Source organism: Dermacentor andersoni, chromosome 1 (genome assembly GCF_023375885.2).
Source record: "Dermacentor andersoni chromosome 1, qqDerAnde1_hic_scaffold, whole genome shotgun sequence".
Classification (NCBI taxonomy): domain Eukaryota; kingdom Metazoa; phylum Arthropoda; class Arachnida; order Ixodida; family Ixodidae; genus Dermacentor; species Dermacentor andersoni.
The window spans coordinates 308,747,147-308,770,703 of NC_092814.1; the positions used below are offsets into that span (position 1 = coordinate 308,747,147).

The window sequence follows — 23,557 nt, forward strand, 5'->3', positions numbered from 1 at the left end:
ACTCCTTATCCAGTATGCATCAATGGTCAGCCTATCCCCTACAAGAGAAATCACCGGTTTTTGGGTGTCATTGTAGACCGGGACCTCACTTGGAGCCCTCATGTTGCCCACTTAAAGAAGAAGCTCACATCTATTGTTCACGTCTTCAAGTTCATCGCCGGCAAAACATGGGGATCGTCAGTGGGCTCCATGCTACAGTTATATCGAGCACTGTTCATCGGATTCCTACGCTATAGCTCCCCCGTGCTTGCTAAAACATGCAAGTCAAATCTTCGAGAACTTCAGAGCGTGCAGGCACAGGCACTACGTGTTTGCCTAGGCCTTCCGCGCAGCGCCTCGACAGCTGGAACCATTATAATCGCTCAAGACCATCCGATCACAACTTACATTAGCACCGAAACGCTTAGAGCCCATGTTCGTCATGTTTCACGGATGCAGTCAAGCTTTCTTGCGTGCCTGCCAGAACGACGACCACAGGCGTCCTTCTCCAACAAGGTCAACATCCATCGTGCCTCCTTACCATCGGGTTTCACACCCTCTGCACGTTCAACCTCAGCTTTGTGGTGTTTAAAACAACCTCAAGTGCGTCTTACGATTCCAGGGATAAGAAAGAAGACCGACCTGCCTACCTTGGCCTTGAAGCAAGCAGCTCTGGATTGTTTGCACACTTTCTACTTTGATCGAGTACATATATATACGGATGGCTCTTCCACTCAGACCAGCTCCACCAGCGCAGTGGTTATACCATCCCATTCACTAAGCATCCAATACAAGATTTCGCACTTGACAACATCGACTAGTGCGGAGCTTGTTGCCCTCCGAGGTGCCGTTGATTATATTAATAACCAACCGGCTAATAGGTGGGCTATATTCTGCGATTCGAAGGCGGCCTTACAATGTCTTCTGGCATCTCTTCGTCGCGGGTCATGTGAACAACTCGTGTCGGAGATACGAGAAATGCACCATCACATGATCGCGAAAGGACACGACGTCGTGTTTCAGTGGCTGCCTGGTCATTGCGGTATCTCCGGCAACGACCTCGCTGACGAAGCTGCTAGAAAAGCTCACGAGGGAGCAACCCTTGTTTCAATACCTTTATCGCGGACCGACGCAGCCCAACACTTAGGCAAGCTAGCGCACTCTTTGACATTGGAGAAGTGGCGCACACCTGAATTCACTCACCATCGCTTGCATTCCCTCGATCCCTATATGCAACTGCGGCTGTTACCAGGTCTTCCGCGAAATGAGGAAACAGTGCTGTGCCGCTTACGTTTGGGCGTCGCATTCACAAATGCTTATGCATTTCTGATTGGAATGGCTGATAGCGCCGAGTGCAATGCCTGCGGTGTCGAGGAAACCATCGAACACCTACTGTGCTACTGCCCATCTTATGAAAATGAAAGGCAAGACCTCTGCACAGCTCTCCATCAGCTAGATGGAAAGCCGTTCACCTTGAACAAGATCTTGGGATCATGGCCTCGCATATCACAGCTACAAAAGGCCACAAAAGCGCTGCTGCGATATTTGAAAGCGACCGGATTGAGTCAGCGTCTGTGATCCAGACTGAGTGACCGACTGATATCTCCAGTGGACTTTCTCTTTTCCTTCTTTTTTTTTTTTTAATCTTTCCGTCCCCCTTTCCCTTTCCCCAGTGTAGGGTAGCCAACCGGGCTCAGTCCTGGTTAACCTCCCTACCTTTCATTTATCATTTTCTCTCTCTCTCTCTCTCTTATCTTTCTCCGAGGACCGCTTTTCATCGGCTAATAAATCTTAAACGTTATCGCTCAGCGCAAGACACGCCACTACCCACCGCAGTCTTCGCTTGTGCGCGAGTCGTGCTGCTCTGCAGCGAAGCAGCATCGTTTTTCCGTGTTGCGGCTTCTGTGCTGCGACGCAACTGCCAAAGCCTGCACTGCGCAGGTGACGTCGCCTCAATAGTGTCTGAAACGCACAAATCCAATGCCTCGCCAACTGTTGCGGCAGTGAAAAAAATGGTTCTCGACAACAGCTGCAATTATGCATCCATTTTCGTCATCTGTGGTAGCTCTAGGACGCTGAAGGTGTCCTAGAGCTACCACAGGGCATATAAGCGTAAAGGTGGCATTCGCTTCACGAATGCCACCTTCACGCTTATATGCCTCATATAGTGTTGGTAATAACCTCCCGGTGAAGGCTCAACAATAGAGCGTGTTTGATTATCGGGAACTCTAGCTATAATAGCATGTGGCGACAGACTGGACGTATGCGAAAGATGCTCGGTTTTAAGAATGAAATGCTTTTAGCTCCCGTTGCCGGCGACCTTCAAGAGACCTTGAGCCAAAATCCCGAGCCGTTATTCGGTCACTCAAGACGAGAATAAGGCGAGAACGAAACGACATCATCCGAGCAACCAGTCAAAACGTAAGAAAGTGCGGTCCCCTTGTACAGGAGCGCATTACATACGCTGGTCCCTGTCCAAACGACTTACAAAAAAAAAAAAAAAATATTGCTTCCCATTTCTTCCTAATATTTGTTCCCAATATCACTCAAGCTGTAACTTCTTGTATACTGAAGTTTAATTTGTTATATCCAATAGAGACGTTCAGAAAGCGGATACAGTGCACTATAATCTGATAGTCATTTCGCGCTGAGACAGGGTTGCCTGTACTCTTTTCAACGCCTGTGGTCCTTTAGTTCCGTGGCGCGCGTTTTGCTACGCCTCCTTCGAGAGATGGCGCCACGCTGTGTGACCAGGCCGGCAGCGTCTGGCTCACCGCCGATAGTTGTAATGGTTGTGAAATGGTTAGGAGTAGTCGTCGTAATTACTCCAACCAATCTACTTTGCCGGTAGCCATCTGTGCTTACATCTACTCTCGGATAGAGAAGAGCCGCATATTTTTTTTATATCCGACATTGCATTCGGAACAACCCTGATGACAATAAATAGACACGCCCCCCACAGCTATGTCCTTTCTCGTTTTTTTTCTTACCTGTTTTCTCAACGCACAAATATTTAAAGAAGAGGGAAATTAAAATGCCGAAAGTATCAGCTCACAATTAAGCCAAGAGCGCGGCTAGCAGACGACGAATGAGCCTCTCCAGTGACGTGATTCGCGCGCCGGAAAGACAGCCTAGAAAAACGTCTACTGCGCATGTGCAATGCTTCCAGCGATTGCCGTTACGCAGCGCTGACAGTGCCGATGGTCACGCCAGTCAAACATTCGCTTGTTCAGCCGAACTGCGCTCATCGCTGTACCAACAGCCCAGTCTGCTTTCGTGAACGACAGTGCTTGCGACAAATACGGTCAGTGAAGGCATTTTATTTTCTTATTCCTGACACCGTCTTACAAGGCTCCCTTTAAGAAGTGTTGCAGTTTGTGTTGTACTACGTGTGTTGTTGCCGTGCTAGAGGTGTTTTACCCCTCGAGGAAGCGGGCTGCTTATGGCGCACCCGCCGTTGTTGCTTAGTGGCTAGGGTGTCACGGGATCGAATCCCGGCCACGGCAGCCGCATTTCGATGGGGGCGAAAAACACCCGTGTACTTAGATTTAGGTGCACGTTAAAGAACGCCTGGTGGTCCAGCTTTCCGGAGCTCCCACTACGGCGTCCCTCATAATCATATCGTGGTTTTTGCACGGAAAAACCCAAATTTTTTTTTTTCTTACGGCGTTTTGTTAAAGCCCGGTCACATAAGCCGACGCCGAAGCCGACAAGAAGCCATTGACCGAGAATACGGCAGGTCGTGGTGCTGAGATATATATCGTCAGACTAGCCCGACAGTGACATCATCGCGATAGATGACAGCGAGTCGTCGTAGTGGGAAGACTGGTTCCAACGACGAAACTGCTCTGCCAACCGTCGTTCCGCCAATGGTCGCGAGAACGGTTGCCGAGCGAGACCATGGTATCAGCTAAGTAATTGTCGCAGCAAGTACACTTCTATATATATTCGAGTTTGAGGTAGGCCAGAACACGTTTCCGAAGTTGTAGTGAACCTTTGTCATCTCTTGCAGGCGTCCACGCTTACGTTGAGCCAGAGTCAATATCGTTCGGCGAATTTAGGGCTATAACACGTGGATGCAATAGCGGACGGCCTGACCTAAACGCCCAGTGACTCTGGGCCGACACGACTCCAATTTTGGGCTGCCATATTCCGTATACTTCAATTATGGCCATAGTGATATGAAATGAACTACTTTTCACTTCGCATGGTCCGCGCTCAAGCGGGGACATGGAGCGAAAAGCGAGGACCACCTATCAGTCTGCTGAACAGCCATTTCCGAAAACCGGCCGCTCATATTACTCTTCTACGTGTAATGCGACGCTACTTATTTGCACAAATGTGTCTCGCAGCATTTTGTTGTGATTTCATGTGAGCACTACGCGGTTTCTACCGTACTTGAAGCGAAGGACCGGTGGTGGCCCTATATCCTAGTCACAAAGGCCGACACTACGCAGTTTTTTCTACCGACTTGCTGGGATAGCTGTCCAAAATTCCAGTGGTCCTATGATACTGTTCCGACGCCAATATTGTGCAGACGATTAGCAAGTGGCGCTTCGACAGGGGCCGAATTTTCCGCAGATTGTCAGACCATTTGTCATACTGCAACGAGACGACCACCCTATCACCGTGCCTGCCGCAGAATTGTTGGTGCCGATTTCTGAACTGGTGCTGGCTTTTTTATAATCTTTACCCATCCTCAAAAACATGAGAAAAAAATCGTAAATATTCTGCAAGTAACCTCCAACAGAGCGCAACTTTTTGCGTTTGTTTCCATTTGTAGGTATTGTTAGATATGGAGCTGTTTCCTGCGCCTACTTCGAGTTTCCCCGGACCACATCGAATCGCAGCACATTCCAGAGGATCGCTCGAGCCAACAAGTTCACGTGCCAACAAGTTCGTACGCCGCCGGTAGCTATTCAATGCTTGAGTTTTCCAGAAAACGAAGGGGTAGCCCGGCATTGTTGCAAGGAAAGTGGGTCCCGAAACAAGACGGCTGCGATGTACCGGGAAGGCCCAAGCGTCCCCCTTCTTCGCCTTTGAAGAAGGCATTTGCCACCACAGCGGGGCCGTACCACCGGGAGCAGGTGAGCCCTCGGACAATGGAGCCCAATCGTCCCCCTTCTCCGCCTTTGAAGAGAGCATTGCACCACAGCAAGGCAAGACCGCGGGGAGACGCCGGGTGTGACATCACCGCACGGGTGCTTACCATTGGCCGAAGGTGGCGTCATCTGAGCGGGCTCTCCCATTGGCCGAACATGACGCGACTTCCAGTCCTCGAAGTGTTTAAAAGAAGCATTCCAGAGAGACCAGAGCATTCCCTGATTGACCTCTCTCGAACTTCTTGCCGCGGGCCGCAGCGTCCGAGTTGCTGCCGGCCCTTAATGACTGTACTACTGTTACTTGACTCTCACCTCTCTGTATATAATGTAAAATAAATCCTCCCAAGTTTGTTTCATCTCGACGTCCGTCCCAAACTCCTACAACCGGCGCCAGCGGTGGGATCTGCTCCAACCCCTACAGTATACTTCTGCAGATATACCTGTAAATGGAAACAAACGCAGAAAGTTGCGCTCTGTTGGAGGTTACTTGCAGAATATTTACGATTTTTTCTCATGCGAACAGTCTTGCGAGCCCCTTGCGAACCGTCTGCACACTATTGGCGTCGGTACAGTATCATAGGACCACTGGGATTTTGGACAGCTGTCCCAGCAAGTCGGTAGGAAAAAAACGGCGTAGTGTGGTCTTGTGACAGGGCCGTTACTGAGCCCGTGGTCGCAAGCTTTATTCCTGTCTACCGGGGTCCGGACTCTGGCTGGGCTTAAATATGAATGCCAATATGTATTTGAATTTAGGTACGCATTAAAACATGTGGACGCAGTTGTCAGCTTACCTCCACATCCCGTATGTTCGCTCTGGGCGTTAAACATGGTTTTCTTTTGACTTGAAATACTTACAGTTAAAGCAGATAACACCAACTTTATTATAAGCAAAAGCCACTTTTCCGCATATGCAGTTCATTCAAAGGTCTTCAGTCATGCATTTGAAGCACACAAAATGTGTATGATCGTAATGTTGGAGAGACAAAGGGCTGTGCAGGAATGACCTGTACGTCAGACCCACCCAGTTCGTCAGAGGACTAGTCAGTATTGTGGCCATTCTGACTGTGGGAAACATTTGTAAAATTCTAAGGCTTTGTTGGTGGCATAGTTTCACCATAGCAATGACGCGGGTGCGTGGCCTACTTGCAGCCGTGCGATTTATGATGGGGAAACACGAGAGCGCATGGCTCCTAATTAGTGCGCGGCCTAATCACGACACCTTCCGCGGCGCATGTGCACGGTTCTCAGCACGGAAGCCCTGCCTATACTCGCGGACAACATTCAGTGGCAATGAAGGGACAGCTACTCAGGCGCAGCTTCGGCACACGTTTTACCGCGCCAAATTGTGCCGCGCCATTTGGCTGCGCTTTTGGTTTCTCGCAACGGAGGCTGAATCGACGCTGCTTCCACGTGGACCATTTCGCGTTTGCCCTGACGCAGGAGAAAGTCGCGAAAGTGGTCACCTGTGACACTCATGTGATTTGTCTTATAAGATGTTTTTTCTGTTCCACAGCTTAATCTAAAACGCGGATGAAAATGTAAAGCACACTGATTTTCCTCCTTGCTTCTCTTCAACAACACAAAGTGGTACGCGACTGCATACGTATATGTACCGTCGTGAGCACAAATAACGGACCCCTGCGAGTGCTGGCCCAATTGCATCATTGCGCCGCGCAGCGACTGGGCGCTTGGCCTGGCCTGGAGTCAAGGCCCGCTCATGTTCGTACCAAAGTGTAGTAACACCGGCATATCCGCTGGTTGTAACCGACGCGCCCCGCTATCATGGGCGAGTTCTGTATGAGTCACCGCTTTATGACGAGCACGCGGCTCAGCGGTATGTCGGCCATATTACGACGCAGCTATAGCGCTATTGGTGACGGTGCGCCAACTGGCCGTTACCAGCGTTGCTTTACGAGGTGCCGCTACTGTGAAATCCTGCCTAGCAGTGCACGTGTCAGGCAGAGGCGCCTTGCGCGAACGTGAGAAAGCAGTAAGGGAGCAAATCATGAAATGAAAGGGGGGGATATTTACGCAAGCGAGAACGCGCGCTGCGTGATTTCTTTACATTAAGCGACCCCTGCGCCAATGTGCTAGGTGGTGCAATTCGGCATACACTCGCAATCAAGGTATACGTACGCATGGTAGCGATACTGCCGTAGCGCATACGCCCTGCAATGCTGGCTTGTGGAGGCATAGTAGCGTCAGCTACATATCGCGGGGTTAACCTATGGGTGGACAAAAAAAATCAACATTTCCCTTGCGAGGCTTGTTGCACCAAGTCGTCTGCTACGCCAGCTCGCATCACATCGCATACATGGAGCACACAACAGAAGACATGAAGCGAAAGGAAGAATGCCTTAAGAAAATGTGAGATGAGTTTCACATGAGTCGCTAATTTTGACATCGGTCATTTGACTTTCTGATGCTTCTTTAGAATTTGCTGATCTATTCCTAATGTCATCCTAAAAAATATTGGCCACAGTCTTTCTGTTGAGTAGTTGAGTTTTTCTTGCGAGCATGAAATGTCTTTCTAATTTACACTCCAGAGCAGTTTTCTTGTGATTCTCATGTTTTGCTAATGAACTTCTATGATCTTACGAATTAGATTGTTCGCGTTTGTAGTATTCCTATAACATTAACCAGCAGGTGCGGTAACATTTTCTGATGCGTTCCCGATGGCAGTCCGACCTTATTTAAAGATGTTACGTGTGCCTGACCGTCTTCGGTGCTTGATATATGCAGCGTGTGTGCGTGTGTACGAGAAGGGGGTTAACCGAGAGGTCCGATTTTCATTAATCATGAGAAGCAAGCAAACATAGGCACCAAGGAACAGACAGGGGAAATTACTTGTACTTACTAATTGAATTAAATGAATCATAAATTATTGGAATTGAAAATGGATGAAAGCAACTTGCCGCAGGTGGGGGACAATCCCACGTCTTCGCATTGCGCGTGCGATGCTTTACCAATTGAGCTACCGCGGCGCCGCCTTCCCATTCACTTGGGTATTTATGTGTCACTACTAGAACTGACCCTGGGTGTGTTAGCCAGCTCCAGCACTCACAAACCTTGGCGGCGGATGTACGCATTTCTTTGCGATGTTGGCCAAACTTTCCACGACAACCAGGGACAAAGGGAACACTCCACGGCTTGAACATCGTTGGTTCACATTTTGCTGGCTCGCCACGCATACGGCGAATTTTCATCGAGACAAGCTGTCTTCTGGCATTTATGCGCACGCGAACTAAGTCGCATTTCATTACAGCAAACACAAACACACGATCAAACCGCACATAGTTGCAGCTCGCACACCCGACCGACTCCTTGTAAACAGAGCAAGAGGTTGAGTGGATGGATGCTATGAGCGTCCCGTTTGAAATGGGGTGGTGGGTGGCGCCACCAACAGGTCGCATGGGTCCAGCGTCAGTTAGGGACTTGTGCGGCTGCTATGGCCTCCGTGATGCCTAAAATATTAACCAGTACTCATGTTTTGTGGCGTACTGCGCCGAACTACGTAGAGATGTTGCGGGACACAAAACCACAGATAAGTCTATATTGTAAGTTCTAGATTGGCATAAATTCTGACGCATTCTCAATTTTAAATCTCTTCTGCTTTCCGCAGCCAGCAAAAGCATGGCCTTAGAGATGAAAAAATGTTATCCCTATAGAAAGCCGTCGCTGTGGCGTTATTCGAACGATTTGCACTTCGGTCACCTATCTTAAAGCCTGTGAATTACGTCTTTCGCTCCTCCCCGTGCTACCTGTGCCATCACATCATTTTAAATCACTTCGTGCTCTCGTTAACATCAACTGTATTGCCTCACACATTGTTGACGCAATGATCGAGGTACGCATGTGCAGTGTGCGTTGTTTCAGTGCACGTTGCAACAGTGTCAGTCGGAAAGCATCAAATCTGCTCGTGTGGCGCAGGTTACACCCGTGTCGTCCGTATCTTGCTTTCGTGTCAGTGTGTTTAATGTGCGCGGTTTGCACTCCTGTCGTCCGTGCCTTTCGTGTTTATCGTGCGACCCACGAAGGTTGCTCGAAAAACCCACATGTCTGCAGCGTACATGTGCCCTATATGTGGTGTGTGCCAAAAATGTCCACCGGCGTACGATGTGCTTTCAACCAAGCACTACAGTGCATTCCAGCAAACAGACGCTGCCGCTCACGCGCAGTTTGCATTGTCATGATCATGTCAATCTGCGAAATTGTCGGTTGCCACTTAAAGACAACTAACACAGCCAAGAAACTAAAACATGCAGAACCAGGCATACGCTACAGGTCTGCACTGTTTACCAAAAGTGATAACAGGGCAGCACGAACTCAGTGCTCTTTAAAAAAAATTAAAACAAAGCGTTAGTGTTTTGTGTGTAGCCCGGATAAATCCGCATTGTTTCCAGAGCATGCATCACCCCCTTTATTTATTTAAGCGATACATTGATAATTGGTGAGAGCGCAAGGGACTAATAACACGGTACTCGGCGCTCACGCCGTGCTATATCGTTTTTCTTTATTTTTGTCTCTTAGACTGCCCCATCCATGAATCTAAACCACTCCCACCCACCAAAGGCCAAGGGTTAGATTTTTACCAAGTCATGGGTCTGACTGCCATAATTAACTATCTTAATTAAATACCTTAATTGACGCCAAAGGTAATGTTTTGACAAGGTCGTGGGTTCGAGTGCCTTAAAGGGAAGCTGAAACACTTTTCTAAAAAAATGAGTTCTCTGCGGCATTCTACAGTTTTCAGTCCCCTGAACACGAATATCAGGTTCAAAAAGGGCGGAAACAAACGCAAGCGGCTGTTTTTCCAAGAAAACGCGCACCAGCGCCTCAGGGCATCGCGCGAACGCCGCTGTTGCCCGTGATTAGTCGGGGCCGCTGTGACGTCATTCGCGGCAGTCGCCGGTCGGCGCCGCCGTTTCAGAGCGTAACACGCTGTTCTGTTCTGGCTTCATAGCTGAGTCAAAGTTGTTCTTTATTCTATGGCTGAGTTGTAAGCATTATGGAACGTTCTCGCTGTCTCGGACAGCTTGCGTTTTCGACGTACATGTTCGAACCGACAGCCGGTACGGAAAACGATGGCGGCAACGACGATGTTGAGTGTGCCAACAGCGAGAGCGATGTGTGCACCTTCTCGCGCGTTGGAAATCTTAGCTGGTACGTATGTTTTTTTTTTTTTCATGTAGCTGCACGTTCCCATGACGGCCCCGCAGGGGCGTCAGCAGGCGTTTGGTGTGTTGCGACACCACGGACCCGAGCACACGAGGGTTGGACCCTCGCGCGTGTAACCGTGCGCGGCTTAGCCGTGTCTGGGGAAAGGGGGATCCTGGGGGTTGAGCCGATGCCGGGTGTTTGGGCCTTTAAGGCCCCCCGGCGGAGGCAACACACCCCTTTGGCCTCTGCTTCACATAGACGGCACCTCCGGACTGACCCACCCGGGGGAAATCGGTAGTTGCCTTTTCCTGTCCCCCTCTCCATTCTGCGTCTTTCTCTCCTCCTTTCAATCTTTCCTGTCTTCTCCTCTCTTCTAGTTACTTCCGACTTTCCTGGCAGCGAGGGTTAACCTTGTGTGGGTGGCCAACTTTGGGTACTCCAGATTGGGTTATAGCAGCACCGTACAACTGGCGAGGGCCTGTCTTACGCGTAAGACTTGCTCCGTCCCCATGTTCGGCTCGGTGGTGGGCGGTTGGCGCTGCTGCCGAACTCAAGACCCCTATATGGCTTCTAGTAAACCACTTTCCCTTGATCGCCCTCTAAAAAGAGGGCGCACCGATGCAACGTTGCAATTCTTTTTGAAGAACAATCAAGAACACTTTCCTAAATACCAAGTAATCCACAGTGAAGGCAACAAGAGCGTGCGTAAATTCTCCCCCTTCTTGGTGGCGAAATGCCTCGCAAACACTATAGGACCTGGGTGCAAAGCTACAAAGATGTCGAATGGAGACCTGCTCCTTGAATTGAAGGATAAAACACAACACGATAAAATTACTGACTTGAAATGCATTGGCGATGTAGCAGTCACTGTGTCGGCACATCGAACCGTGAACACGAGCCGTGGAGTAATCTCTGAAGACGACTTCCTAGACCTTAGTAACGAAGAGCTGCTTGAAGGTTTCCAGGACCAAAATGTGATCAAAGTAGAAAGAATCAAAATCCGCAGGAACAATGAACAACTTCCAACAAAGCACATAGTATTAACCTTTGGTACCAGTATACTGCCTACTACATTGGATGCAGGCTATATCAAAGTACGTGTTAGGCCGTACATCCCAAATCCTCGACGGTGCTTTAAGTGCCAGAGGTATGGGCATGGATCCCAGACATGCCGAGGAAGGCTGACTTGCGCAAAATGCAGCTCGAACGATCATCCATCACACTTGTGACTCATCTCCACATTGCGTGAACTGTGATGGAAGCCATCCAGCCTACTCTAGAACATGCCCTAAATGGAAGAAAGAAAAAGAAATTATTGCATTAAAGGTCAAAGAAAATATAACATTTCACGAAGCAAGGAAACGTCTGTCATATTTAGATCACACAAGCTTTTCCGAGGTGGAGCGACGGGGGGCAGCGTCACAAATCCCTCGGGAGTCTACCGCGGTCACTGATAGTGGCCCAGTAATCACTCCGCCTGTCCCCCTGGTGGCTGCAGCAAGTGCTGCTCCATAAACATCGAAGGTGGACCTGCCGACTTCGGTCCCGCAGGTCCCAAAGTTAATCCGAACTCCACGGCCTGGGACGCGAGTTTCAGCGCCTAGTTCACGGTCCTCCAGCGCCTCGGAGAAGGTTATGGAGGTCGATCAAAAACCCCCGGCGTCATCGACGCCGAAAGATCAGCGCTCTCAGGAGCGCGCTAGGCGAGAGAAAATTCCCGTAACTGCTCAAAGAAAGGGACCGGTAACCTAAACGGTTACCGCCCTTGTATACATATTCATCTGTCTTTACCACGTGCTCTTGAACACAGACAACAAAAATCTTCCTCAATATGGCTGCACAAATAATTCAGTGGAATGCCAGGGGCCTATTTCGCAATCTAGATGACGTCAAAGATCTACTAGAGGAATATCAGCCACGACTGTTCTGTGTTCAAGAAACACATTTAAAGTCTACACACCAGAACTTCTTAAAACAGTACATAATTTTCCGTAAAGATAGAAATAATGGCAATTCTTCTTCAGGTGGTGTGGCAATCATAGCCCAAAAGTCAGTAGCATGCCAGCATGTATCACTCCAAAGTTCATTTGAAGCAGTGGCTGTTCGGGCTATATTGTTCAACCAACTTATAACTATTTGCTCTATATATTTACCGCCTGATGAAAGGTTTGACATCGCACAATTTGAAAAGCTGATTGACCAGCTTCCCGAACCTTATATAATAATCGGAGACTTCAATGCTCACAGCACATTCTGGGGCGACTCAAGATGTGATGCGAGAGGACGGGCAATAGAGAACTTCCTTCTTTCTTCTGGAGCCTGCCTATTTAACAAGGCAGAGCCAACCTTTTACAGTTCCACACACAACACGTATTCATGTATAGATTTAGCAATAGGGTCAGCGTCACTTCTCCCATACCTGGAATGGAGAGTTATCAGTAATCCATACGGGAGCGATCATTTCCCTACACTCCTAGAAACAACAAAGTGGCACGATGGACCAGCTTACCCCAAAAAGTGGAAACTTCATAGTGCAGACTGGTCAAAGTTCAGAAGCATATGTAAACTGTGCCTGGAAGATGTGGACCACCTAGGTGTAGAGGAACTGGCCAGCTACATCACTGAACATATTCTCTGTTCTGATAAAAGCTGCATCCCTCAGTCCTGTACATATAAAGTCAATCCAAAGCCATGGTGGAACAGAATGCGAAACTGCAAAGAAACGCCAGAACAAAGCATGGAGTAGGTTTTCACGCTACCCAACCACAGAAAATCTAATAGAATTTAAGTACGGCAAAGCAAATGGACGCCGTATCCGCCGAATATCCAAAAGAGAAAGCTGGACGCGCTACATATCCTCAATAAACTCATACACGGATGTTAGCAAAGTATATAACAGAGTACGCAAACTGAAAAAACAACGTCCAAATCCTTTTCCTCTCGTCACTGGCTCTGGTGATTCAGTAGCAGATCAAGCAAACACTCTTGGCGAGCACTTTGAGAGTATCAAGTTCAGAAAATTATTCCGAAAATTTCTTAAACAATAAAAGAATAGCTGAAAATATTCCTTTGCGTCCAAAAAAGTCATCAGAAGGGTACAATAGACCATTAACGTTCCAAGAACTCAAACTTGCCCTAGGCTCTTGTGGTAGCTTGGCTCCAGGTTCTGATACAATAACATATGAAATAATCAAGAATCTCCCTTATGAGACCCTAAACTGCATCTTAGCTCTTTACAATAAGATTTTTGCAACTGGTCATATACCTTCATCTTGGAAAGAAGCAATAGTCCTGCCAATACTCAAACACGGCAAAGACCCTTCCTTAGTTAACAGTTCCAGGCCAATTGCACTCACTAGCTGCTTACTTAAGGTGTTTGAAAAAATTAACCGTCGTCTTGTGTTCTTTTTGGAATATAATGGTATCTTGGACCCTCGCCAATCTGGCTTCCGAAGAGCGAGGTCTACAGCCGATAATCTAGTTCTCCTTGAATCATATATACGTGATGCATTTGTACACAGCCAATACTGTCTATCTGTATTCTTTGATCTTGAGAAGGCATACGATACTGCCTGGCGACACGGTATTCTGCAAGACCTGTCGTCCTATGGAATTTGTGGCAGTATGCTGAATATTTTGCAAAATTACTTATCTGAAAGAAAGTTCCGCGTAAGAATTGGCAATGTACTATCGCGCATGTTTATTCAAGAAAACGGTGTACCACAGGGAGGAGTGCTAAGTTGCACACTTTTTATAATCAAAATGAACTCTCTCCGCTCTGTTATACCATCAATGGTGTCTTATTCTGTCTATGTGGACGACATCCAAATCAGCTTTAAATCCTGCAACCTGTCCATATGTGAACGCCAGATCCAGTTGACTGTTAATCGGCTCACGAAATGGGCCGACGAAAACGGGTTTAGATTCAGTACAGAAAAGACTTCCTGTGTGCTGTTTTCTAGACGAAGAGGCGTATGTCCGGACCCTTGCATTACGATGCATGGGAGAAGCCTTGTAAATAGAAAAGAACAAAAATTTCTCGGTGTAATCTTCGATAGTAAGCTAAGCTTCATGCAGCATATAAAACAGTTGAAGCTGAAATGTCTTAAAACTATGAACCTTTTAAAGATTTTATCCCACCAGTCGTGGGGAACAGATAGGTATTGCCTCCTATATCTCTTTAAAAGTCTTGTGTTGTCACGCATAGACTATGGATGTATTGTATACCAGTCGGCTTCAAAGACAACACTTAAAGTACTCGATCCTGTATATAACTTAGGTATCCGTCTAGCACTTGGTGCCTTTCGGACGAGCCCCGTCCAAAGTCTATATGCAGAATCGGATCAGTGGCCGCTGGATTATCAACGTACATATCTGGGAGTCACCTATGCAATAAGAATCATGTCACTAAAACAACATCCATGCAAAGCACTCATAAGTGATCAGTCCAGAAATCAGTTGTACTTAAACAGGCCTTCACACGCCCCGCCGTTCCCGTTAGCAGTAAATTCTGTTGCAGAAAAACTCGGAGTAGATTTCACAGAACTGCAGGAAAGCGACTACGTTGAACCCATCCCACCTTGGGATGAATGTACAGTCACCTGTGATTTGTCCTTTACAGAACTTAACAAAAAGAGTTGTCCAAATGCCCTCATCCAGCAACATTTCTTGGCCCTTGAAGACAAGTATAAATCGATGGCATTTTTCACTGATGCTTCAAAGTCTGCAACTTCGGTATCATGTGCAGCCCATGGCCCAAACTTCTCCAACTCTAGAACCTTGCATAAAAATAGCAGCATCTTTACAGCGGAAGCATACGGTATTCTGATAACTGTTGAGCATATAGTACAACACAAAATACAAAAGTCACAGATTCTTTAAGCGTTGTCACGGCCCTGTCTTGTGGTAAAGCAAGCCGAAACCCTGTATTAAACATGCTCCTTAAACACATTCACGTAGCGTATAAACAAAACCTAGCTCTTGTTGTATGCTGGGTGCCAGGCCACTCTGGGATCGCAGGCAATGAAATGGCGGACGAAAATGCTGGACAAGCGGCTCATAGGAATACCGTTGATGTAAGCAGGATGCCTGGTGTGGACATGAAACCTGTGGTACGAAAGGCGCTCCGTATTCATTGGCAAGCTGAATGGGACAAGGAAGTTGAAAATAAGCTCCACCTGCTTAAACCGCAGTTAACCAAACCTTTCCCACTGAAGCTTGATAGACACACCGAAGTCACACTGGCACGACTCATAATAGGACACACTTATGGCACGCACAAACACCTCTTGACTGCAACTGACCCACCGACGTGCACACGCTGTGGCGAGAACTTAACTGTCCTACATGTCCTCATTCAATGTTCTGAACTTCACCGAGAGCGAGTGGCTCATTTTAGGGAACTTTACTCAAATCATATACCCCCCATCCATCAATGTTTTTATCAGAGGATGCATTTTTTAACTTTAAGAGTGCTTAATTATCTTGCAGAAGTTAATTTTCTAGACATAATCTCATATCATCCTAACCATCAGATTGTGCCTCACAGGTGAGGCATGGTCTGATGTACAAAGTATGTCTGAGCTCTCTTGCACTTCTTGCGTAATCAAGAATTGTACAGCAAGGGACTCGGGCTATCGGCAATAATTTACTATGTGTGCCTATAACCAAGCATTCGAAGCTTTATATTTATCTTCGTAATTATTTTAACATTCATTCACTAATATTTATAGATTTGTCTTACATGTAGGCCTCTATACAGCCTCTATTTTAAGCCATAGAACTAAACCCACAATTCTACTAAACCAAACCACATGTCCTGGCGCTCTTTGGCCTTGATGCCCTTGCGCCACTAAACTTCAATCATCATCACGTTCCAATGACGGGAGAAAAAATGCGCTAAAGTGTCACTGGTAACTTGCTGCTGGAAAAATGCTGAAGCACTAACTTCTCATTAGATTGTAGACACGGGTGTAATTACGCGATGTCAAGCACCTTGCCGCTGCTTGTCTAAAGTTCCGTGGTTTTTTGCATGTTGATACACGATCGCGAACATAAGTGCCGCGTTTGGCTACTTCAAGCTCTTCAACATTATGTGCCTGTGTCACACTGGCTCCTTCACTCTTCGACTGGTGATGGTAGTGGAACAGGTTCATCAGGGGCTCGGTTCCGTAGGTGCTCTGCTAGAACCTGAAAGAGTGCAAGGCATGGATGTCATGAATTTCAGCATATCATGCATATCAGCAAACATGAGAACAGTTGGATTACTTCCAGTAATTGAAATACTTCTTCAGTAATTTATGTGATGGATTACCTGTCTAGTGATTTAGCAATGTGAATTATTTGGTGTCTGTAATTTCATGGCTGAAGTAATTTATTAATTGCGTTAAATATGCACCAGTAAGTTGTGTACGGTGCCAGAACGTTGGTCGTGTCGTGAGGTGTTGTGGAGGAACATGGGGGGGAGGGCATGAAATGTTGGCAAGTGTGTTACCTTGAAGAAAGGTTGGCGTCCCTTTAAACTTTGCTTTTTGCTTCTTGTATGCATGAAAACATTTTGGAAGCAATCGTAAAGTAATACCATATTTAAAAGCGGTAATCGGTAATGTAATTCAAATCGATGATTGTAATAAGAAAGTAATGAGTAATGTAATATAATTACTTTCAAATAATAATTTTGTCATGCCTGATACATAGCTAGATCTCTAGGTACAAAGGCAAGAAAACATTTTTTGTGCAGCAGCGATGCCTGTATTGGGCTAGACGACGTCGAACGCTGACAAGTTCAATACCTCACAACGTTACTTCATTATTTGAGCCCGTTCGCCTTGCCACGGGCGCGGCTGTGCCGACGCTTGTTTTTGCGGCATATCGCTGCTGGTAGCAAGCTGTGAGTGCGAAATCTACGGAACGAAGTGTTTACACGCAGAGTTCAACTACTGTATCGCGAGCATGAAAATATTACCGTAACGCCTCATGTCGTGCGATTTGAACACGAATGCTGAACAGCTAAACCTGCGGGCACCGCGTGGTAGGACGAATAGCAGATATCACGTAATGCATAAGCGTACCCCCGGTCAGTTATTTCACCGTATCAAAACAGCACCGAACAAACAGCCGTAGTACAGTGTTCCGTGACACAGCAGGGGAAAAACAAGATGAAAACGGCAAGCTGTTTGCACGCATGTGCATATTCCCGGCTGTGCCTCCACCTCGCTTCGTCAAAGGCCACTGTAAGGCCGTTTGTTCGACACTCAGGTGATCATCTGTTTAAAACATTACCCGTGTGCACATTAAAACCCTTACCTCACCCTTTCTCCTCTTGGCGAAGGCCGCTCTTGGAGGTGGCGAGGTGTTTGTCTTGTGGGAGAATATAGACGGAACAACGCCGGGCTTCAGTCGCGCCGATTTAATTGGAATACCGATTGCCCGCATCGTTGTCAAGCTCCGATGATATCCGCTGTCGCGGAAATGCTCCGAGCACAGCACAGTTGATTTCGTCGGCACGAAATTATCTCTCCTCACCGCACGGACCCACTGCGCTGCAAGTTTCTTGTCCTTTGGGAACATGTGAAACACCACATCGTCTCGGCCGCCTGTGTTCGCACAGCCTAATGTGCACAGAACGAGGGCAGGTTAGGCGCACTTGGCTGTAGGCACTCACGCAGCACAGAAAGCACCAGTTCACGAAAATCGCAAAAGAAAACAAACGTCAGCGGCGGCATATCTCTCGTAGCGTCGTTTAGTAAAGTGCAGGACGGGAAGAAACATGCCAGTACGTATGTCCGGCAGTACCGTCCCCCCGAGTGACGTCACTCTCGCCGGTTCTCTCCTCTGGCTACCACCTCACCCGGCGCTCCGGGAAGCGACGGGGGCGTGTCCGCGGGGGGGATTTAGAAAGCTATTTCTGCCCCTTATATTACCAAAACAAAGAAAAAAAATTTCAGAACCGTAAGTGAATAGGTCTGTTCTTCCCAACCCCAGCAATTCATGGAAATTGAAAACCGCTTCAGCTTCCCTTTAATTAACCATAGCTCAATGAACTGTACCTTAATTAACGTCACCGTAATAACAAAGGTCGTGGGTTCTTCCGCCAAGATCGGGTTCGAGTGCCTTAACAATATATTAACTGCGTCTTAACATTACCTCGATTAACACCAAAGGTCGTGTATTCGACTCCCACCAAAGGTCATGAGTCCGAGTGTCTTAATTAAAAATCTTAATTACATGAGCCTTAATTAACATCGTATTCATTAACAACAAATGTCGTTGTTTCGAGTGCCTTAACTGCATCTTAACTGCCATAATTACCACCGCCTTCATTAGCACGAAAGGTCGTGGGTTCGACTCCCACCCAAGGTCGTTAGTGTTTTAATTAGCTATGTATAATTAACTGCGCCTTAATTAACATCGCCTTCATTAACACGAAAGGTCGTGTATTCGACTCCCACCAAAGGTAATGAGTCCGTGTCTTTACTAACTCCAGCTTAACTGTGTCTTAACACAAAAGTTCGTAATTCGTAGCGCTAATTAACACCATAGGTAGTGGGTTCGACTCCCGTGAAAGGTCGAGTGTTTGTAACCTTTTCGTACATCCTGTGTTCACGCCAACAATGCCGGATTTTCCGCCTCATAAGCCATATAATGCTGTCGCGTTAGACATAATTTTTCACGACTTGGCGTCGTACACATTATGATGTACTTTGACATTAGCAATCACACAAAAAAGCTGTCTACTCCTCTCATCAAAAATCTTAAGGTGCATTGCCATTTGAGTCTCTGATGTACTTGTGATGCCAAACATTAGGCGATGCATTCCTGATGAATGTCTGTCACACTAGGAATACATAACGTTCTCTTTCGAAACTCGGTGTTCATTTTCATAAGGGATATTCGCCACAACTTTGCGTCAAAATATAATCTGAATACACCCATCTGTAGAGAAGGGCTATCACTTGCCCTTGTCTGCTTGGCGTTTCTCTCACGGTGTCGACCACGGCTGCAAGCGCAATGCGCGTTCGGAGAGATGGCGGAAAATTATTTGCACCCAGCTTTCTAAGCAGACCTTTTGCAGGCTACGCTACGAATTGGAGTAGACTATGGTGCAAGCGTACCATAGTCATTCTACTCACAGGAAGGAATTCCGCGCTGCGGTTCATCGCTACCGGCCTGCAGGTCTGTCGAAAATAAAGTATCAATCGGAGCGGCCTAAATCTCTGTTGTCGACACTTTCCACAAAGTTGCTCTCGCAATTACCGTGTTGGCCGGTAGAAGGGCTACGTAAGCTTTCCCGTGACCTCCGGTGTCAAAGCCAATGCCAAGGAGATATTTGCATGGTGAGATCGAATTCCCCGTGCTATTGCCAGCGTGAATAGCTCGCAGATCGACATTCAGCAGTCGGAAGGGTTCAACCTTTAGGCTGGTCCATCGCTTTCTTTATTCGGCTGATAAAACTACAGAAGCAGGACGGAAAGTTTTGTGAAGATCTTATTTGGCTGCCCTTTTACAGCGCTTGTTATGCGGACCCTGTGCCGTCGTTCTCAGACTTCGCTAAAAAGGATCCATGTGACCTAGCGGGTAAGGAAAAGAGCTCAAGAGGGGGAAATGGGTTGTAGTGACCCCTTTCCCTCCGTGAGAATTCTACGCGAATCTTATACGGTTGTCACACGGTGTTTTTTCGCCGACCGAGCCAGATAGGCATCGATTTTATCGACGATTGTCGCAGCGATTGAAACGCGATACTCGGAGCGCGTGGCTGCCACCACTTCTTGCGTCAGCAAGTGCCGGCAGCCGCGTCAATCGCCAAACGAATCCGACCAATCATCAAAACGATTTCAACGCACGCATGTCCAGTTGTGGGTCTTGCGCCCAATATACGGAGCTTTGGATTAGTGGTTCCGCACATTCCATCCCTGCTAAAACTAGGGGAAGACCACGAGTAGGGCGTACTCCTGAAGAAGCTGCCTACCGCGAGCGTCAGCGGGGGTTGGCTAGTGAACGGACTCATCGTCGTCGAGCCGTCCCCGAGCTGCGTGCAAGAGATGCCGAGGTTAAACGGCAGCGCCGGGGGGCCGATCCCGAAGTGCGCGCCCGAGACGCGGAAACACATCGGCAGCGCCGGGAGATGAATGGTGAAGCAAGATTTACAATGTAGACAGCTTGCGAAGCCTGATTTGCATGGTGTAACACTTGTTGAAACTAACACAGCTTCGCCGTTCGACCATCTTCACGGACTGGAAGGGGCGGTGGTTTTTGTTCTAGCTCGGGTGTGCCGCTCTTCCGTCCTCAATTTCACGGTACAGCGCGCACCGTCAGCACCACGCTCTTCGATTTTACTTCGCGCAGGTAATCATCATCAGCCTATGTTATGTCCACTCCAGGACGAAGGCCGCGCAGGCAATGCAGGGTCCGTATAGCGTAATGTTCAAGTTCCATTGCTTCTATCGCGCGACGCGCCGTGGGACAGATCGCAGGGATAGCGGCAGCGCGGCGGCGAGCGATTCATGTCCGAGCCGATGACGAAGGGCGCAAAAAGAAGGAAAACTGATAGTCCGCTAGTACAGGTGGCCCTAAGGACCAGTTCACGGTTTTGTTGCGCTCGCCATTCGGGAAGTGCTGGCAGTGTATTCATGGTGCGTACATAGTGCAAGCTCCTGGTAACAGACGACATAGCGCTACGCTTTGCCAACTTATGTACGCTTGTAATACTGCATGTTGGCTGAGAATGAACAAGAATGACATCAATAAATAAATCACTTAAAGCATAGCATGGAGCGCCCGGCACCGCAGGTTTAAACTTCAGAAATTGCCGCATATTTATATTTTATATTTAATTAGCATGCCGAAATTCTGCAGGCGGCACCCTCTCGTCTATTGGTCGCGTCCGCCCTTTCTTCCACCTCCGGCTTCGGAGTGGCCCATTTAGTGTCGTAAGTGGCAAAGTGAACGGCTTACTTTCCGAAGCGTTATAAGGTTCCGCCCCTGGATTCCCGGCTGGAAACTGTTTTCGTGCGCATTGTTCTTCCTAGCGTAGTCCAATGCTGCTGCGAACGAAGTGAACGTCAAGCTAATTGTTTTGATGGGAATAACTCTTCACTTTTCGTGCAATTTCGTTTTATTTCCTTTTACTAAAATTACTTTCCGGGCCAATTAAACGTCCATGGGCGAGTGGGCTATAAACAATAGATTATAGTTTTACGTGCCAGAACCACCATCTGATTATGAGGCACGTCGTAGCCGGAGACTCCGGAAATTTGGACCACCTGGGGTTCTTTAATTTGCACCTAAATCTAAGTACACAAGTGTTTGTGCATTTCGCTCCCATCGAAATGCGGCCGCCGTTGGGCTATAAAGAATACAAATGTCTCAAATTGTACGATGTCAACACAATTCACCATAACCTTGCGAGGCTATAGAGTCGGGGCTGTACGGTGGTTCCAATCCTTCGCTGTACTGTCGGCGTCAAATGAAAGGCGAACAGTGGAGCACGTGTCCGAAGCATAATGAAGGCATGCGTCGCGAGATCGATCTACAGGTGGCATTATAATGTGGATAGGCGCTCGACGGCGATCAGAGAAATGTACACGCTGGCGTTCCGGTCTGAACGATACAGCCCTATCTTCTGGGAATGAAGCGCGCTGACTGCACTGAACTGATCTTATGTTGCCATCCAGTGCCATTTTCACGCCACACGAAATGCGCAAAATTAGTTTCTATTTAGTAGAAATAAGCGCAAATTGTCATTAATCAGTCTGTTTCGGCACTTTCTGGGAGCTTTTTGTGTAAGTTTCGCTTGCGTTCCGCCTGCTTTGTTAATATGTCAAATATGTAAGCACACGTATGCGCGGTCACCAATGCTGATCTCGTAAACGTATAGCTTGCAGAGCACGATATCGCGAGTTCAATTTCTCGTGACCTCACTCACTCTAACAGGAGCAGTATTAAAAGCACTCGCGCAAAATCTGACTGGTGCGCGTTGACGAATTCCACGTGGTCAACGTTAATCCTAGTGGAAGGGTTATTCTCTAAATATCCACCTGGATAACATGTCCATTTCAGCTGCTGCTGAAGTGCTGATTGGCTGGGTTGCGGAACCAGTGAGGAAAAAAAAAAAACAGGCACCCTCAGCCAATTTCCACCTAGCGGCCTAAACGGACAGTCCACTAGGTGGACGCTTATACAATACCTACCCCCCCCCCCTACCCCCCACCTCTTATGACCTGCACGGCGGCGTCTCGGATGTTTTCCTTTGTGACGTTCAAAACTCGATAAATGAACTCACCACTGCATTTTTTACGCAGCCATGTCATCTGCTTCCTGCATGAAACCTAAGCGCCGTCTGCAAGCTTCACCTCAGCAGCGTCTAAGGTCTTCAAGCTACAAGCCTGTAATTGTAAGTCCCTACTCTTCTGGAAGCATAAGCGATATTTCAACTGTCTGAATTGTATTACTTCTGATTAGCTGTTACAATATCATTAAAATTTTGTTTCACAAGTACCTGAAGAAGTCCTTCTTGCAACTGCAGATGCAGCCGTTCAGGGTATAAAAAATGATTTCACCTAAAGTAAAAGGGACTGAGTTGTGAAAAGGTAGAGAAGGTTCTGAACTTCGCAAACAAAACGCAGTTATCTGTATGCACAAGCTGCCGTGCAATCGTGAAAGAAAAAGTTGCGTTACGCTCGAAAGTGAGTTTATTATTTTGCGCTATTAAAAGAGCTGAACAATGTTGGTAAGCTAACAGAGCTTCATATGTTTTAAGAAGAGATAAGATGCAAAAGCTTCGGCAAATAGGCTTGCGTAGGTCATGTCCCTGAAATTTAAAAAAATAGTCAGTACTAGGCATAGAGAGTAGTGAAGCTTTTTTCTTTATCTGCAGTTTCAAGGCCACTTCAGTTCTGACAAAGCGCGTGCAGATAGACACGCTGGCTGCAGGCCTGCTGCTTCGGCTTCCCAGTGCCCCGAATGGAATGACAGCATCAAGGTCCCAGCCACCTTTGACAAGTTCTGCAGGAAAGAGATGCACAAAAAAGAACGTGCTTTCGCCAAGGCACCTAGGAAGTGAGTGGGAAAGTGGAAGGGAACGCCACGTTGTCATTGCACATTTTTGGTATTTCACGAATTTATATTCTCGTGCTAACCGAAGACGGCTCAGGGGCACAATTACTCTTGACGTTGGTTTTTATAACCTGCAGGGTATGCTGTAAGGACGTGAACAATTCTATCTACCTTAAATACCCAGGTTAGGTGCTGACAGCAATACCTGCCTTTAAGTGGACAAAGCAGCCTTGTCCTAATACCAATTGTGGTAAATTGCTTTC

At 47.5% G+C, this 23,557-nt stretch overlaps 1 long non-coding RNA gene across 1 annotated transcript; it reads left to right on the forward strand.

Moving 5' to 3' along the window:
* The first annotated feature begins 2,962 nt into the window (after positions 1–2,962).
* Positions 2,963–23,292, forward strand: LOC129380989 (uncharacterized). The gene is made up of 3 exons (XR_011892291.1): positions 2,963–3,283; positions 22,541–22,632; positions 23,116–23,292. It is a non-coding gene; the product is annotated as an uncharacterized lncRNA (long non-coding RNA).
* Positions 23,293–23,557: the final 265 nt, after the last annotated feature.